Source organism: Lampetra fluviatilis, chromosome 19 (genome assembly GCF_964198595.1).
Source record: "Lampetra fluviatilis chromosome 19, kcLamFluv1.1, whole genome shotgun sequence".
NCBI lineage: Eukaryota > Metazoa > Chordata > Hyperoartia > Petromyzontiformes > Petromyzontidae > Lampetra > Lampetra fluviatilis.
The window spans coordinates 6,576,958-6,597,157 of NC_136293.1; positions in this window are offsets into that span (position 1 = coordinate 6,576,958).

Genomic DNA, 20,200 nt, shown 5'->3' on the forward strand with positions numbered 1-20,200 from the left:
TGATGCGTGCGTCTTGGAGGCTAAGGAGGAGAGAGAATTGCCCCATTATAAGGCGGGGCCACGGATCAAAGTGCGTAATCAGCGCGTGGGATAGCGGCCACATCACAAAACCACACATCATCGCCTGCCCCGGGGCTCCAGCTGGCGAATTAATTCTTGAACTGATTTGTCTCCTTTCGTGTGTGCAGCCCCTGACGTTTTGGAATAATTATTTTCCCACTACATTGCGTGGTGGGAAAGGTCACGGGCCCGGTTGGTGCTGTACACGAACGTACGCCTAATTTATTTTCCGAATGTGTGTGTGTGTGTGCCCACTTGCTGGAGGAGAACTCACGACCCGAACGTGTGATATTTTATCCAATCGACTATTAATGATTTATTGTCGTGTTTAAGTATTTGAGAATCAGAAGAATCGGCGTATGTATTTATAATGGAGGAGTCCGATGAGCTGTCACGTGCTGTTTCACAGATGTCCAGTAGAGGCACGGGGGTCAGAACGTTGCAACAACAAAGAATACGAAAAAAATCCCGATACGAGTGCAAAGTCTATAGGTAAGATATGTTAATCTATGCAGGATACAATTAATAACGCAAAGGATTAGAGGCATTATTTTGATGCTGTTTCTGCGTTGGCAGTGGTGCACAAGCATCGTCAACAGCACAAGAACGCGACGCATTTGTCAATAACACCGCGGCATCGAAAGGAAACATATATAAACAAGGTAACATTTCAGGCAATGGTCTTTCCAGATGTGCATTGACGAAGGTTCCATTGCCTAAAAAAAGTCACGCAGTTTTATTGATTTATTTAAGTCCACACAGTGAGATTGATGCATCTGTTGAGTTAAATAATAATAATTAGAGCCATTTTTGTCAATCCACTGCTGGATGAAGGCCTCCTCATGGATTTTAGTTGTTGGTGCATGATTATTGAATTGTTTATGTTCTTGTCTGCGTTTCTGTCTGTTCACGCCTATGCTTATATGAATGCACTCTCCTCTCCATCAATGTAATGTTATATGATGGCCTCCCGATATCTTTCGGTCACGAGTGTTGTTTGACCATGCTTGTCCACGCGGGCCAGTGCGAATTTCTGACACGTTCAAGGCCCAAGACAGGTCCACGCATCACTCGCCACTGGTGTTAGTGATGGTCAGGAATCAAACAGAGGTCACTGGGTTCATGGCGCAGTGCGCTAGCCACTGCATCACACGCCCCCCCCCCACCAATCAGTGGCGAGTGAAGTATGTTCAAGCCTGCGGAGCGAAGTATGGCTAAATCCACGAGGACTGACGCAACGTGGGGAAAGCCTTCATCCGGCAAATGGATTTACAGAGTGGAGATGCATGATGTACTTCTAATTCATTGTTGTCATGGCTCAATTGTCATTACTTCTCGGTTAATTAATCGCAGCGGGGGCTTTGTCTGTTCTAAGAAAAATATATGAAATGTGACCATAGGCCAGCGAATCTGGCTACCCAGTCCCACCACAGCCATGGATGCCCCCACCATTTGTTTTGCTTAAGACTGCGGTACATGGCTGGATGTCATCTCATACATTTGTATGTTCTCATGTGCCTGCCAACCCATGTATTGCTTTGCACCGAGGATGGCACAATGTCCTTCTTTCGTCGTGTTCCGCGTTTCAATTATTATTAAGCAAGCCAACGAGATATAATTGGCACTCGTGCTTGCTCTTTACCAGCCCGTTACATCTCACGAGGTTTGCATAGTTGCCAAGCGTACCAACGTACTCTCACATTGCCATCATCAGCCTTGATCAGTCCACTGCTGGATGAAGGCCATCCCAATGTTGTCGCCACATCTTCCGGTCCTGCGCTCTAAAACAATCCGTCGAGAACCAGCGCACGAGATCCTTAGCAGAAGTCTCCCCTCCGCTTGTGTTTACCACGCTGACGTTCGTCTCGCCCACGTGTCATCGCTCTATCGAAATCAGCTCAAGCCTTCCGTACATCACGTGACTCGCGTGTGGACACCCCCCCCCCACTCTGAATACCTCTACTCTCCCCGCCTCCTGCGAAAACAAACGCAGCTCACTCGCTTCTTCCTTCTCTCTGCCTCTCTTCCCCAACCGCCCACCACCATCGCCATCATCACGCTCTTAGCTCTGACATCTCGGCTCGATCATGCATTCTCCCCTACCTGTCCGGCACTCCAACTTCTTTCTTTCTGCTGCTCGTCTCGAGCCGTGCCGTACTCTTTGTCTCTCTTGAGGGACTTCCGTCCCGGCATCTCTCCCCTCTCCTGCTGGTCATTTTCCTTTTCCAACGCGCTACATCCTTGACTCTACTCCCCCTTCCCGCTGTTGAAACGTTTCATGACACCGAATACGCTGTGTGAACAAACAATGGCCGCGAACTGCTTTTGTGACATTGCAAAGCACTCTTTTTTGCGCAGTTCCAAAAATAATGCACGCTCACAGTCAACATTTCTCGGCTACCGATACAACCCGATGATGAACAGGTCAATGGGAATTTTGGGTAAAATGAGCACACAATGAGGGGAGGTGTATGTGGCGTGACTCACTAATTCCCAGTCGTGTTGCGGGCCGTTCTGGCGGAAATTAAGCCCTAAATGTGATGTTATTTACCACCTCCCCCCACCCCCAAAATAAAATAAAATAAACACCTTCCGAGGCGCAAACAAAATTGAAGGCAGCGGTCGCCCGCTGCTAAGTCAGATCCCCGCGATAGCTGCTGCGGTAGCAGAGCGCGAGCTGTCACCCGCAGCGATAATGAACGCACCGCACATCGTGCCCATGACCACCTGTCCCCCCCCCTCCGTTCCCAGGAAGTTTCCCATTGCGCACACGACAACACATTGAGTACTTGATTTGGAGCTTTCGTGACTGCAGCAATTACTGTTAGGTTTCATTATTAGACCTCCTTTGCCAGTACCAAAAGATAATAATAGGGGTTTTCACCTTTTGTCTGGCAACAAAACTGAAACTTTACCGAAAGAACCTAAGAGTATAATAATAGGATTTTCCCCTTTTTTTCTGGCAACAAAACTGAAACCTTTTTACGAGGAATCATGTCTGCATTAACCACAATACTTGCAGTCAAAATGCAAACAAAAAACACACTGATAATATATGCATTCTCCTTGAAACTGATTGGTCCACACCAGAGACAGAAAGCTGTGTGTACCAATCAGTTTCAAGGACAATGCATATATTATCAGTGTGTTTTTTTGTTTGCATTTTGACTGCAAGTATTGTGGTTAATGCAGACATGAATCCTTGTAAAAAGGTTTCAGTTTTGTTGCCAGAAAAAAGGGGGAAAACCCTATTATTATACTCTTAGGTTCTTTCGCTAAAGTCACGCAGAAAAAAAAAATGAAATAATTATCAGGTATAAATGAATTTTGTTTCTCTCTGTGTGTCTCTGTGTTATCAATCTGCTTATGTGTCTGTCTGTGTGTCTCCGTGTCTGTGTTTTGTCTCTCTCTCAAATTTATCACTCTTTGGAAGAACGTAATCAACCAGGTAGGGTGTTGACTGTTATGTCAGCCGACTCTCTGTGTTGCATTGCATTATATTTCTAAGTTTTACTTGGTTTGTTTTCTCCTTCATTTGCACTTGATGACGATTGCGTGTGTTGAAATCGAAACATCGTATGCTATTATTTATTTTATTTTTTCTTTCTACGTGACTTTACCGAAAGAACCAAAGAGTAACACATTGAGTAGCGGTGTCCACTCTGCAGGCCGATGCAACATCGTTTGGAAGCGTGCGTTGTGCGAGTAACGTGGGGCCGCTTGGCATGTGGCCCTGGTGGATGGATTGCGACGGGGGGGCCCTTCCTCCCCCTTTATTCTCTAATCAGGGTTTAACAGTAATGATTAGAATCAATCAGAATGTATTTGTATTCAGACTGGAGGAATCCGATGAGATGTGAAGCTCTTTTTCAACGGGTGTTCAGTTCGGGCGGGTTAATAGAGTTGTCCCACCCCGCACGCTCGTTCTGGCTACAACCCCTGGGTGCGCAGTTGCACCGCCTGCGCGCTCCACATAGCTACCCACGTGGCGCCGGGCGCTGCCACTCGCATCGCGTGCGCCGGCCAGGAGTTCATTTACGTCACGGAAGGCTTCGGGCTCAAATGCGCCGTGTCCATTGGTCAATTGCAATTTAATTAACATTGGCTGGCTATTTAAGTGCTTTGCACCCGACATAGGCAATGTCTGGCTCATCTGCCAATGATGATGCCTCGCTATAATTAATGTCATGTTGTTTAAACGCGGCTCCTTCAGACATCGTTGCTTTGGACGCCATGCCCCGCTCACTAAATCACCATCAAATTAGAGCCACTTTAGTGGGTTCCAAAGAACAATAATTTAATGATGCCTTCACCTCTGGGTCAAGTCTGTGGCTACTGGGGTCCTTTTGACAGGGGTAATAATGCCCCTGGCTCTGTACCGGCGGTGGACCTAAGAGGAATACGCGCGGGAAAATGATTTGTAAGAGCGCGCGCTGTGTCGCGCACTCCATTAATTGGTTCAATTTGATTTAAACTGTCACAAACAAGCGGACGAATAATTTGTTTCAAATAATGGCATTGTGATTAACGACGTGGGTTTTTTACTTTTTGTTTTTAATTTCAAGGCTTCCGAGTTGCTTTGGTAATTGACACAAACAAAGCATTGCGCGCCATAGTTTTATTTTAAACCACTGTTTTCAAATGCGGACAAAATACAAATTGATAACTGATTTGTGATCACGCAACTTTGGTATTCAGCAAAATCTCACAGAGACGGAGGATTCGGTGTCCTTGCGTTGCGACGTTTGGTGTGTGACACGAAACTGTGTTGGCCTGGAATTTCACAATGCGTACAGTTCGCGCAATAGGAGGAGACAATGCGCAATAGGAGGAGACAAACTCCTCACAGATAGATGCAATTCACGTGCTGCGTGGCCATGTGACCGCCTCGCCGGACGGCCGCACACGTCTGTGCCTACAATGGTAAAAAAAAATTAACCCGTAAAAACAAAGTTTTTCACTATAAATTCTTTATATGCGTGGCATCGGTTTTCATTTTATTATTCATTTCTGTTTTTCTTGAGTAAGAATTTCATTTTTATCACATTGGTATTTTAAATAAAATATGAAATTTTTTTTTTCCTAAAAAGTGGAAAATTTAGGAATTTTTTGTCACGAAAATAAATTATCACGCACAACGAGTCTGTGTGCAAAATGTCAGCTCGAGTGGATCACGGGAAGTGGGTTAAAAACGACCGAAAGATTTTCACGGTCGTAAGCGCGCAAGCAAGCAGGCAAGTGAACTTAATATAAAGGATTTAATAAATAAAAATGTACAGCCATGTGTCAATCCACTGGTCGAGATTACGACCTCCCAGTGGCCTTTTGGCCACGGGCACTGCTCGACTATACTTCGCTGGTGAAGGTGGCGGGGGAGGTTCCGGACTGAATCAGATATCATCGGACAACATACCCTTGAGAGGGGGGCTCTCCATCGCTTCCTCGAGTCGATGAGTGGTGGGGGTTGGGGGGGTTCCGCAAGCGATGGCGCGCGAGTGAGAAATTGGCAGGCACTCGTCCTTTAGCATTGATTAATCGCTCGCGTTGCCAAACGTGTGAGACCAGAACCCTCAACAATGGGCCGACACCCTCATGGTATTCAATTTGAGCTGGAGGATGAGATGCACAGTGTTCCGGCAGCACAGATTCCGGAGCAACTCAATAGATGTAATGAGCGGCGTCAGGCCCCGAAAGTTCATGGGGGAAGGTGCTTTTGGTTTCAGCGTCTCAGAAATGTAACCGCAAACATGGCGAAATAGCAGCTTCTGTGAATATAACATACTATCTTCTTGGTTCTTTCGGTAAAGTCACGTAGAATGGAAATAATAAAATAATAAAAATAAAACATCATAAAATAATTCTCACGACGTTTCGGCCACAACGCAAGCAGCCGTCCTCAGGTGAAGACCAGGTCTGTCGGGGAGACAGCGCCTAAATCTAAATATAACATACTATACGCACTATATACATGCCCGTTAAAGACAATAGGGAAAGCAACACTGCTTAAAGCGCACATCATATGGCGGGTACTTTTTCTTTGCTTAATTACTTGTGTGTGAGTGTGTGCTCACGGCCAACACCAGCGACGATTGTCTGAACCGGTCCTGGGCCTCCCCTACGTCGACTCGACGTCAAATGAGTACGTGGTGGGGGTGTGTAAACATCGCCACTAGGGAGACAAAGGCGGCCAGGCGTGGTGCTGGCCACCCACCCCCCCTCGTGTGACGTATCGGCCTTCAGAGGTGCTCGCTAACAGCAATTTGCCCCTACAGTCTGTTAAGGCGATACGGGGCGATGTTTGTTTTTGTTAATTATTCGTACCAAATGTGTGCGCTGCAATAGGGCCAGACATCGTTCCTCGGCTTGCTGCCGGTCAAATGCACACGGATAATGGACGCTGCTGGTGAAGGTTGAGACTGAGATGCCATTCGAGGCTTTGTCGAACTCAGAGGTGTCTCCCCCCCCCCACCCCCCAGGCAAGTGTTTAAAGCGCGGTGGGCGAGCCTAATCAGTCTTTTATGAGTGCAGGGCTTCCTCCACTGTGATTTGGACATAAAGTGACCCTTTGGCTTGACCAAGTCCAAAGGCTTGACGCCTCGCCGCTTTAAATCTGTGCCTGCCTGCGCAAGTGCCAGCAAAGTTAAAGAACGGCAAGCGACGTGATAATTGTCGCGACTGGCAGCACCTGAATGAAAGTGAGGTTTATGGCCCTCGGCTTCCCACTCGTCCATGTTTTGTACCTCCCGAATGACTGATGGTGGGGCGTGTGTGTGTGTGGGGTGTGTTTAGAGCGTGTGTGTGTGTGGGGTGTGTGTAGAGCGTGTGTGTGTGTGTGGTGTGTGTAGAGCGTGTGTGTGGGGTGTGTGTAGAGCGTGTGCGTGTGTGTGGTGTGTGTGGTGTGTGTAGAGCGTGTGTGTGTGGGGTGTGTGTAGAGCGTGTGTGTGTGTGTGGGGTGTGTGTGTGTGGGGGGGGGGTGTAGAGCGTGTGTGTGTGTGGTGTGTGTAGAGCGTGTGTGTGTGTGGGGTGTGTGTAGAGCGCGTGTGTGTGTGGTGTGTAGAGCGTGTGTGTGGGGTATGTGTACAGCGTGTGCGTGTGTGGGGTGTGTGTAGAGCGTGTGTATGTGTGTGGTGTGTGTAAAGCGTGTGTGTGTGTGGGGTGTGTGTAGAGCGTGTGTATGTGTGTGGTGTGTGTAGAGCGTGTGTATGTGTGTGGCGTGTAAAGCGTGTGTGTGTGTGGTGTGTGTAGAGCGTGTGTGTGTGTGTGGTGTGTGTAGAGCGTGTGTGTGTGGGGTGTGTGTAGAGCGTGTGTATGGGGGTGTGTGTAGAGCGTGTGTGTGTGTGTGGGGTGTGTGTGTGGGGTATGTGTGTGTGGGGTATGTGTGTGTGGGGTTTGTGTGTGTGGGGTATGTGTGTGTGGGGTATGTGTGTGTGTGGGGTGTGTGTAGAGCGTGTGTGTGTGTGGGGTGTGTGTGTGTGGGGTGTGTGTGTGTGGGGTGTGTGTGTGTGGGGTGTGTGTGTGGGGTGTGTGTGTGTGGGGTGTGTGTGTGTGGGGTGTGTGTGTGTGGGGTGTGTGTGTGTGGGGTGTGTGTGTGTGGGGTGTGTGTGTGTGGGGTGTGTGTATGTGGGGTGTGTGTGTGTGTGGGGTGTGTGTGTGTGGGGTGTGTGTGGGGTGTGTGTGTGTGTGGGGTGTGTAGAGCGTGTGTGTGTGTGTGTGGGGTGTGTGTAGAGCGTGTGTGTGTGTGGGGTGTGTGTGTCTGTGTGTGCGGCATTGTAGTGGTGAGCGCGCTGCGCTATGAACCTAGCGACCCAAGTTCGATTCCCGTTCACGGCCGACACCAGTGACGATTATCTGAACAGGTCGTGGGCCTCTCTTAGGTCCACTCAGCCTCAAATGAGTTCGTAAACATCGCTACTGGAGAGACAAAGGCGGCCTGACGTGGTGCTGGCCACCAACCCCTTCGTGTGCCGTGCCGACCTTCATAGGTGCTCGCTAACAGCACTTGCCCAACAGTCTGTGAGGGCTATATGGGAGATATTTGTCTTTGCTGGGAATTCAGAATTTTTCGTGTGGGAGGGCACAATAATTTGTTTGTCACACATTCGCACGTGACGGGCTCAAAGTAAAATGCAACTCAGGTGTGGCCTTTAGGGCCGAGTTTATTTATTAGAAATGCCGTTTGTTTGCTTTGCTTCGGAATTGATGAACCTTGTTAGTCAATTTGAAACGTAAATATATTCGTGCGTTTTGTGTGCACACGGCAAAAAAAAGTTAGTACATAAACTGACGAATAGCCTACACAAAATATCACATTTGGTAGCGTTCTGCACTTGTCAAAAACATTACAAGGTAGGAGAATTATGGGATTGTTTAAAAATACGTAAACCCTTTTTTTTATTCATGTTGAAAAATCCGTGGGGGTTTGAAGGATTGCCACGGATAAGCGATAATAACATAGCGATTTAGGGGCAGAAAAACTGAACGTAAGGCTGGCTCAATTTTTTTTTTATAAAACCGCTGTCCAGTCATATGGAAACACTGTGTAGCAACACGTTTATTTGAGCATTCACCCGGGCGTGCATTGATCGAAGCGCCTGCTTGCCAAAACAAGAGGCCCTCTCTTGGATAAATAGGCAACGTTATTTGTCTAAACGCTGTGCGCATGCGGTGGAAAGATTTCAAGCCAGATGGTTTGGATTTGTTGTGTGGATACTGTGTGAGGCAAATTGTGGAGATCATGTGGTGACTGAAACAGCTTGGAGATTTGGCAGAAGGAAGGAAGGAAGAAGAGGGGTGATGTGTGGTGGCGTGTACTGGCATTGGTTACTTGAGGAATACTTGATGAGTGAAGGGGCTATCTTTAAACTCGATAGCAATAATACACGCGTAATTAGTATCAAAGCACGTTTGTTTGCATATTTTACGACAATCACGTGTGGTTAATGCAGACTTGATGCCTTGCAATGAGTGTGTCCATTTGGTGTTTGAACATCTTCACACCTTGGTGTATTATTGCCGGATAGGCTAAAGCCTATTTTTCGTCATCCAATTGATACGGGCAATAAAGGGTCCCAAAGGCAGAGTATGGATAGCTGCTATTAGATAAATATTCATAGGCATAAACAAAAAACTGGTGATCAAAAATGTTAAAAAGAATAATTATCATGGTCTCCGACTTGTATTTTAGCCACTCAATCCCTGTGGCCTCTCTAGTTACGTGCCATGAGGAAATGAAGATTGTCTGAAACTTGATTTGATTCGATGATATTATTATTCGCACAAAAAATACAAGTGAAAGAGAAACAGTGCAAATGAAAACAATGAAGTGAAAAAAATGTGCAGTGGAGGTTGGAAACCCAAGAGGGCTTTTTTGCAAACCACGCCAAATAAAGGAACGATGCTTTTATACAAAACAGATCGTTAAACCAATTAAACTAAGCATATTATTTACAATTAAATATGTTAAACTCAGTGTTTAAAAATATTATTGTTTTTGTGTGCGCATGTGTACTTATGTGTGTATGAAAGCGTGTGGGAGTTAGGCTACATGGCGGAGTCTACTGAATAGTTTGACTCATCACGCTACCCCGTAGTGTATGCTTTAAGTGATTGAGGGATGATGATATTTTGGCAATGTGAAGATAGGAATTCCAGAGTACGGAAACTCTGTATCTGATAGAGAATTCACTCTGTGTGTGGTGCGGCAGGGGGGAGGGAGGGTGATAGTTATCGTAATGTTTTTGTGTTGTATGCATGGACTTGGGAATTAACCTGGAAGAAGACTTTGAAGGGTTTGGTAACGATGTCTCGGGGGTACGTGCATTTATAGATAAGGGATGCATATTGGGAGTATGTTCATGTTGTAGATTGACGTGAGATTGAGTATTAAGTTTTTGTTGTACACAAGAACGTAGGCCCGTACCAAAACGCCGAGTGACCAAAAACAACCGCACTCGAATATCTATCAGCCCAGGCCTGATGCGTTCCAACAGATAATGAATAAATGGGAAAGGGGGAGACAGTGGACCCGGAGATATTATTTTTCTTTGAAAGCTCCACTTTGTCGAGTGTTTGTGTTTGTTTGGTCTGATGACATGTTCACTTTAGAATGTGGCTAGTACAGGGACTCCTCTACTTGCGTACATTCGACTTACAAACTTTAAGAGATGTGAACACACCTGTCCGTATGTCATGTAGATGCCACGTGAAGAGTCAGTGGCATCTACATCTGCAGAACGTGAAGAATCAGTGGCATCTACATCTGCAGAACGTGAAGAACCAGTGGCATCTACATCTGCAGAATGTGAATAACCAGTGGCATCAACATATGCAGAACATGAAGAACCAGTGGCATCTACATCTGCAGAACGTGAAGAACCAGTGGCATCTACATCTGCAGAACATGAAGAACCAGTGGCATCTACATTTGCAGAACATGAAGAACCAGTGGCATCTACATCTGCAGAACGTAAAGAACCAGTGGCATCTACATCTGCAGAACGTGAAGAACCAGTGGCATCTACATCTGCAGAACACGAAGAACCAGTGGCATCTACATCTGCAGAACGTGAATAACCAGTGGCATCAACATATGCAGAACATGAAGAACCAGTGGCATCTACATCTGCAGAACGTGAAGAACCAGTGGCATCTACATCTGCAGAACATGAAGAACCAGTGGCATCTACATTTGCAGAACATGAAGAACCAGTGGCATCTACATCTGCAGAACGTAAAGAACCAGTGGCATCTACATCTGCAGAACGTGAAGAACCAGTGGCATCAACATCTGCAGAACGTGAAGGACCAGTGGCATCTACATCTGCAGAACGTGAAGAACCAGCGGCATCTACATCTGCAAAACGTGAAGAACCAGTGGCATCTACATCTGCAGAACGTGAAGAACCAGTGGCATCTACATCTGCAGAACGTGAAGAAGCAATGGCATCTACATCTGCAGAACATGAAGAACCAGTGGCATTTACATCTGCAGAACGTGAAGAACCAGTGGCATCTACATCTGCAGAACGTGAAGAACCAGCGGCATCTACATCTGCAAAACGTGAAGAACCAGTGGCATCTACATCTGCAGAACGTGAAAAACCAGTGGCATCTACATCTGCAGAACGTGAATAAGCAATGGCATCTACATCTGCAGAACATAAAGAACCAGTGGCATCTACATCTGCAGAACGTGAAGAACCAGTGGCATCTACATCTGCAGAACGTGAAGAACCAGTGGCATCTAAATCTGCAGAACATGAAGAACCAGTGGCATCTACATCCCAGTCTTTAGTGTAGATGCCGTGCAACATGCTTGGAATCGACGGGAGTAAAGTTGGACTTACGAACAAATCGACTTCTGAACAGACATCTGAGTCCTAACTCGCTCTAAAGTAGAGGATTTCCTGTACAGACTCAGCACACGTGAACGCGTTTGCAGGATGCGACAATGAGGGATTTCAGTTGACAGATTGCAAAGACGCAAATATATTTTTGTTCATCTGTCAATTATTAATTATTTAATCAGCCATGCATTAAATACACTTTTTTCCCGTGAATAATGTAATGCTAACCCTTGTGGGAAAATTTCCAAAACACAAAAAAATGCGGAGCAGTTAATATTGTACGCATATATAATTAACATTAAAACTGAATGCACCCTAAAGGACATGTCAACGTTGACTGATTGTTGCCGTTTGGATTATTCCGAGCCTTTCTGGGAATAATTTGAATGTTTTTCAGATAATATCACCTGCCATTAATTATGCAATTTGAGTGTGTTAGGGAGCTTTATGACACATTTCCCATTCAATTTATAGCAATTAATGCATGATATGGTAATATGGAATACAGTAAGTGAATGTAATTGCCTGGTAATGTAATTTACCTTGGTAATTAATGGGATGGAGCATGTATAGGAACAGACGCATGCTATTGAGAGCTTCTATGCCTAAAGATACCGGGTAAAACATTTTACGCTTTCAAATTAGGTATGAAAGTGTCGATGCATTTGGCTGTAACTGTCTGTCTTGTCTGCTACAGTCGGTCACAATAACTCGCATAAGAATGATTCTACATGAATATAAACGTCGTGGTTATGGTGGTGTTGCTAATAGGGATGTACCCTATAGCACGCTTGGGCAAATTAATGTTACGTGCCATGATGGAGGTCTATTGACTGAAACATCGCCTGTTGTTGACGAATGTGTTGAGTTGTTTTTAAAATTTAGGCTTTCGCGACCAATATTATCCATATTAGAGGGTTTTTTTAATTGCTTTCTTCACAACTCTGACTGTCGCCTGATGATGCTGGTTGTAATTGCTGGCAAAAGTCGTACTCAATTTATAAATGTTTTGAGTTTACTCCCAAACACACCGGCATGCTAAATTAGTAATGCATTGCCATGTTTTGCTCAGGTGACAAACATTGAGTAAATGGCTGTGTCGGGTGGTAGCGGGTTTAACAACACATTTATATTTACGCGATCTACCCTACAAAAAATAAATCATATTATGAGTTGTTTTTGTTGGTGGCTCGTGCGCCACTGCCAGCGCTGCAGCATCACAAAGTTATTCATATTATAATAAAATGTATCTCAGAGTGTAACCAGAGCTTGCAGACACAAACCAGTGCCCACAGTACTATTTTCATAAATGCAAACGAATTTTGCTCTAGTATGGAAAAATAAGAACAGGTTTTACCTTTGCTGGCAATTAAACCTGCGTGAAGATATTCATACACCAAATAGACCCCTTTTAGCAAGGAATAAAATCTGCATCAACCACACGTACTTGTGGAGAACATGCAAACAATGATACTCCGATAACAATAAAAGCATTGTCTTTGAAACTGATTGGCCTACACCAGAGACAGCCTTCTTTATGGCCTAAAATTTTGCTCTGACAGCCTACCCCGTTCGCTTCCATTCCGCTAATACCATCCGAGGACAAAACAAACCCATGATGGACACATGTTTCAGAACCCATGCATGTGAATGATATTTGTTGCCTTGTTAATCTACCACAAGACGTTCAATTGTATGACAGGTTGCACACGTGCACGTGCGTGTGGTGTGCACGCGTGTTGTTAAAATAGCATCCTGGTCCACCAATTATGTCTGTCTCGACTCTTGCCCTATCTCATCAGCCTTTAGGGTGGCTTTAGAATGTAATAGCGCGCTGACAATTTGCGGAAATGAAACCCTGGCCCTTAAATGTTGCAGGGCATCTTGTGAATGGTGTGTTGTACACAGAATACATTACATTGGAGGAATGAACCTGCCTAGAATTTAAAATGCTACATGTCATTGCTTACTTGCAAAGGAACTTGGGGCTGCTGTGGTGTAACGATTGTTAGACTGGACTTCGAAAGAGGTTGTCAGTTCTAAATATCGTCGGTTCTATCTCCCGGTGGGGCAGGTGAAATACTGGGAGTGTGTGAATGCCTCCAATGCTTCTGTCCACCTGGTAGGATAAATGGGTGCACCCACAGTTAGTCAATCAGCTGATCGTGCGTCGTGGGATAAAGTGCGGCTCTCTTGAGCTCTGTTTAGTGGAGGCCTTTTCGCCATCAGCGGAGTGAACACACAGTTGCAGGGCTGCACCTTGACCTTTACTTCCAGAGAAAAAAATAGGTTCAAGATCTGAAATCGTGACTTGTTTAGTTTTTTTTCCAGCTCAAGAGAGACATCGCACATCACGCGCTGATAAAATGTCAACGTTCAGCATCCGATGGACAAGAGGGGACCTTAGATTAAAACCATAAGGTGCTAGTTTTATACGTAACCTTTCACGGCCATTGTCATTCGTAGATCATATTGAGTTAGTTCACTGTGTAGGTACAATGTAAATGTGTTAAATTATAACACTGCACCACCAGACAGACCCAATTGATTTTTTTGTCAACAAAACCAGGGGAATGTTGAAACGCAAGGAACATTTTCAGTTGTGAGCTTCCTTAACGCCTGATGATCAAGATGATGAGGCAGGATGTAATCTCCAGCGAAAATTCATCTCTAGCGAAACCAAATCAGTTGGCAGATTTGCCCACGAGGTAACAACTTCATGTTGTTGTCTCGGCCGGGTGGTGGAGGGTGATAATAAGCCTCATTCAACAACGTGACCCACCCAAAGGGGACCTAATGATGGATTGTGCAGGAGCGCGGTTGCTTTTGAATCGTCGACCGAATGACTTCGTGGAACCATTTAAAGGCTCCCCCCGCCCTCCCCACCGCCATTTTCTCCCTCCCTCCCCGCTGCTTCTCGCGTGCATGGAACCTCGATCATCATCATCAGCAGCATCATCGCTCTGCGTGAAGACAGGGCAGTCGTGGCGTGTGGCCCCAGTGAGTCAGACGCGACACTCTGCACACCGGCAGAGCCGTATTTTTTTTCTTTTCTTTTTTGGGGGGGGGGGGGGGGGGGTGATGGTGGTGGGGTGGTGGTGGGGTGGTGGTGGTGGTGAGTTGATGGTGGTGGTGAGTTGATGGTGGTCGTGGTGGTGGGGGTGGTGGTGGTGGTGGGTTGATGGTGGTCGTGGTGGTGGTGGGTTGATAGTGGTGGGGGTGGTGGGGTGATGGTGGTGGTGGGGGTGGTGGTGGTGGTGGGGTGATGGTGGTGGTGGGGGTGGTGGGGTGATGGTGGTGGTGGTGGTGGGGGTGATGGTAGTGGGGGTGGTGGTGGGGTGATGGGGGTGGTGGTGGTGGGGGTGATGGTAGTGGGGGTAGTGGTGGGGGTGATAGTGGTGAGGGTGGGGGTGATGATGGTGGGGGTGATGGTGGTGGGGGTGATGGTGGTGGGTGTGGTGATGTTGGGGTGATAGTGGTGGTGGTGATGGTGGTGGGGGTGGTGAGTTGATGGTGGTGAGGTGATGGTGGTTGGGGTGGTGGTGGGGTGATGGTCTAGGTAGTGGTGGTGAGGTGATGGTGTTGGTGGTGGGGTGATGGTGTTGGTGGTGGGGGTGATGGTGGTGGGGGTGGTGGTGGTGAGGTGATGGTGATGGTGGTGGGGGTGGTGATAGTGGCGCCCCCACCGCTGCTGCTCACGAGCCGGCCCTGAGCGGCTCCATCCACGCGCACCGCGCGTTGCCATGGCGCGAGAGTCCCCCTCCCGTTTGATGTTGATGACAGCGACGTTTTTGTTGCCGACTTAGCCAAGTGACAGCCGTGAATTATCGGAAATAATAACGACTGCGCATTTTTTCGCTTGCTATTATCTCGTTCCATCTCCACGAGCTGAGAATGTCATTTGCGCGTGCGTGCGTGTGCGTCTACCCCTTGTGTGTGGGGAGCGGTGGGGCAAGTGGTTAGCGCACCGGCGCTTTCGAAGCCTGGTGTTTCCGAAAGAGCGTTCGATTTGCCGCTAACGATTATTTGAACCGGTACCGGGGCTTCACCTAGGTCGACTCGGCCTTAAATGAGTACCCGGTGCGGTGTGTAAACATCAACACTGGGCGAGACACAAATGGCCGTGCGTGGTGTTTGCCGGCCATTTCGAGGTGTTCGCTAACAGCACTTGCCCCGGCATTCGTTTCAAATGCTATACGGGAGACCGTTGCCTTTCGTCTCCCCTTTGTGAGTTCACACGCGCGCCTCCGTCCCTCGACCGTGTCGCGGATGATACAAATGACGATAGCATTTGTCAGCAGTTGACTTTTTTGGATGCTCTACGAATAACCCAGTGCGAATTTTATAACATTCAGGATAGGTGTTAATCCCACCCCCCTGCTTTGGCCCAACACGTTTGAGGTTGCTATAGAATCCCGGGCTCTGCCGGGCGTCACGTGCCCCATCTGGCTCGTCCCGGTGCGCGAAATTGATCAACGTCGCCGAAATCCCCCAAAAATGTGGCCGGCATCTCATTCTGCCACCGACTGTGAGCCACCGTGTGCAGACGACCGGTGCGCATGAGTGTAATAATCAGTGTTTGCATGGGTATAACCATGGCTATATGGGTATAACCATGGCTATATGGGTATAACCATGGCTATATGGGTAGAACCATGGCTATATAGGTATAACCATGGCTATATGGGTAGAACCATGGCTATATGGGTAGAACCATGGCTATATGGGTAGAACCCTGGCTATATGGGTGTTGTGGTGCAAACTCCGACTCTGAGGCAGGTCTTGTAGGGACTCACGCCAAGTTTATTATGGGCTTACGCCTAAGTTAACACAGCTCCCACCTACACTCCACGGCTATCTATTTCTCCCCCCAGGGAAAGGGGTACTGGGAGTCCCTAACACCCCCGGCTATCTGGACTCTTCCCCCTGCACTGGCCGAGGGCTCAACCAACTACAGCCGGTCAGGTGAATCAGCCACCCTTAGCCTCTCTCGACGACCCCGCTTACGTCACGGGCTCCCCTTAAATACCACCTTGGGAAATGACGTCACCGTCCCCCGAATGTCTGCCTGACGTCACGCCCTGCGACGTCACTCCCTCGGAGGGCGAGCGTGACGTGACGTCATCCACTACTCCTCTACATGGGTATAACCATGCGTATATGCCTCCCCCACGGCCCATCCTGGCTCTTCCCCCCCTTAACCTGTATATATATAGTCTCGTGTCTCTTAGAGCTCTCTTCACTTGACACAGTAATTTTGCTGTGAAGATGGAAGCTTGTGTTGCCTCCGAAACGTCGTGATTTAATTAATTTTTATTTTATTTTTTACCTACGTGACTTTACCGAAAAAAACAGAGTTTGGACCCTTGCAGTCACGAAAACTTCAAATCTAGAATGCATGCGCATATGCTTGAGTGGGTATAACCAGGGGTATAACCATGCATATATGCTTGAGTGTATACAGATATATGCTTAAGCACATGCGGTTTCTTATTTACGACGGTCAGATTTACAACGATGCTCATTTACGACGTTAACATCATGCCGTTATGGATCGATTTACGATGTAGAAGCTTGATTTACAACGCATCTTCCGACATGACTCCACACACACTTGAACGGAGCCAGTCTGGTTTTGCGATGTGACTTGGCGTCGCCATATTGTTATTCTCAAGTGTTTTTTTTTTCATGGACGTGTACCTTTTAAAATCCTGCTAAATAAGGCTGATAAGAGGAAAAAAGAACACATCGGCAATTGATGCTTCTGTCTATGGGGAAACAGGGCCCGATTTACGACGGTGTTGCCGGGAACACGTTGTGTCGTAAAAGTGGGGACAGCCTGGACATGGTTGAGTTTATACGCGAGTTTGCATATACGTGTAGTGACTGGGAATGTCACTGTGTGGTGCCGGGCCTGCGAGGCCACGGCGGATAATATGTTGTAGTACCAGCCCTAGCGGGGCTTAGGTGAGCACTGGTTAGCGCGGGGCCACCACGTACAGTGTGCGGTGCGGGTTCTCGGTGAGGGAGCGAGAGGGAGTGTCAGCCAGCCAGGGCTACTTTGGGGCATGACACGCTGGTTGACCTGCCGACACGTGACCGGATGATATTGGAGGGGGGCCACTGGTGGACGGGGGCCGCTGGGTGGTCACGTGGTATAGAGGAGCTCTCGGGAGCCTTCGGGAAAGAGCTCGAGAGATCTGGAAGGTCGGCGGGGCGAGAGGCGGAGCCAGCCCCAGCCCGGGCCGATATAACGGGGGCCCCGTGAGGGGCAAGGGGTTCTTCTTCTGTTGGTGAGAGAAGATCCACGTCGGGTTGAAGAAGCCTCTAGCCACGCGGTCTGGGACCCAACTCGTGGTCCGGACCAGGATAGCAGGACCCTGTCCAGTTCTGCCGTAGCGTGGTTAGATGGGCGTTCAACACCCGAGTGAAGTTTACATTATGTTGTTCATAATCAACGTTTTTGGGTTAGATCGCGTTATTTATAAATGTGTCGTAACCCTCCACCACCCGACACGGCCAATCAGCAAAAAAAAAGTGTCACTTTGACAAAAGACAAAATAGTTCACTGCTTTAGCCCACCGGTGTGTTGAAGTGTGAAAACACAACATTTACACTTTTTGAGTACGACGTTTCGCTGGTAATTTCATCCATTTCAGAGGCATAGTTGGCGGTGACGGTTTCGGGGTGGCCGATCGCCTTTCACACTCGACGCTCGCGTTGGTCGAGTCCGGCCCTCCCCCCACCCCCCCCCAGATGCGCAGGCTGCGGCTTCCCTCCCCACAACCGCCAACCATGCCGAGCCTCATGTGTCGGCCTCGCTGGCTGCGGTGACGCTGTACCTACGTGACCCCGGTGGACAGGAGGGGAGGGTTGGCGGGTCACGCACGGATTGGCGAAGCCGCAAAATCCCGCTGCGCTGCTCAGGCGGCAATGCGGTTGGCCGTGAATGCCACAGCGACCGTTATGCGCGCTGGGGTTTCCGCCAATTTCTTTCCACATTGCAAAGCACTCGTTAAATAGCACCGGCCATTAAACAACACTCCAAAATGCCACAGGGCCATCCTGCAAGAGAGCACCAATAAACAATGAACACTCTCGTCGTCATTATTGTTATTATTTTGACTCTTAATAAGAAAGCAGCTGCCATGTCAGCGGCGTGCGTGTCCGCTGGGCTGAGGTGAGGCATTATGCACGTGTGCCCCATCGAGCCTGATGACCACCACCCCACCTGGAAACCCTCCCGATTTTCGAGCCCCCTCCCCCGCCCCCTCGCCTAAAATTGACAACGGCCTTGAGCTTTTCCTTTATTTGATGACAGCGTTGGAGCGCAGCAATCTCTGGTTTGGGCCCCTCGCACGTGCGTTTGTTTGACATAATCTATCACTTTCCGGGAAAATGTATTTTTTTTCCTCTCTTATAAATGTGTAAGCTCCTGGAGCCCTGTTTTTTAGTCTCCGTTGTCGACGTGTTCCTCCTCCTGCTGCTGCTGCTGCTGCAAATGCGATGAGCGTCCCTGCGTTGTGCACGATGCGAGGAGGGGGCACCCCGCAGAGCGTGCGCGACTTTGCTAAGTCGAGGCGTTGGGACACGCGCGCGGGTTTCCACGGACGGTCGTCGAATTCCACCCACGCTATCGTCCCTAATTGCACAATCATCCGCGTGGTGCCATCAGGAGACGACAATAAATTAGAGGCGCCACCTCATTTTCATCCGCTGATGTGTACAAAATGTAAACGCTCGGAGTGTTATTCTCGATGGGAACAAAGGACTCCTCTCTGGTTCGCGCTTTTGGTGAGCCCGCATTGACGGTACTTTAACGCGTAGTAGGCTTCGTCGACTAATATTATCCATAATAAAGATTTTTTTTTGGTAACTTAGATCGCGTGAATATAAATCTGTCTTCTTGGCTGTCGCCCGATGAAGCTGGTTGTAATCACCATTGAAACATCCGCATTCAAATCGTAAATGTTGTGGGTCTGATGTGCTCTCCTTCGCGACGTTCGCGCGATTTGAATAAGCTCAGGGTGTACGATATCGGTCGAAAGTGATGGCGTGGCATGCGATAGACGATTGAGACGGCAATCCAGCTAATCCCCCCCACCCACCCTTATCTAATCAACGCAGCGCAGCTTACCCTGACATTCCCTTACGTCACGTCGAGAGTGGGGGGCTGGGGGGGGCTGATGAGACACTTTCGTAGCTTGTTTTTGGCAAATTGATCGCTGATGTCGACATTGTTGCGCGGACGCAATCGCGACGCTGTGTGCATTCGTGTCGGCGTCATGTGCGTCAGCTGGCGCGAAAATAATAATGGTTTTCCGTACACGTTGGAACACGAGCGTTATGTTCCGTAATTGCGGATTGTTATTCGCTGTAATCATCGCATTGTTGTTGTCGGTGTGTCGTGTTATTGTTGGCAATGGTGTCGATTGAAAGTAGGCCAGCGAGCGTCGTTGGGAAATTATTAGAAATCCAATCTGCTTCGCCCGCAATTCACTTACGTTATATCCGGCGCAAATAAGAGGGCAGTCCTAGTTTGTTACATTGTGACGTGCTCCCCATTGAGCAATGGAGACCAAAAAAAAGCATAATAACTCGACAAGTGCTGTGGAGAAGAGTCATTGCCCGAAACGTCGCCAGTGACTTGTTGTTTTGTTTTAAGGTCACCGTGTTGTTGGCCCACGCGCGTGATGCGACCGGCAAACACCGCACACGCGTCGAATCCTACACGGGCGGAGAACATCTTGTGCGTGAAATCGTCTTTTGGAGGAGTCCGTGAGAAGGCTTAGACA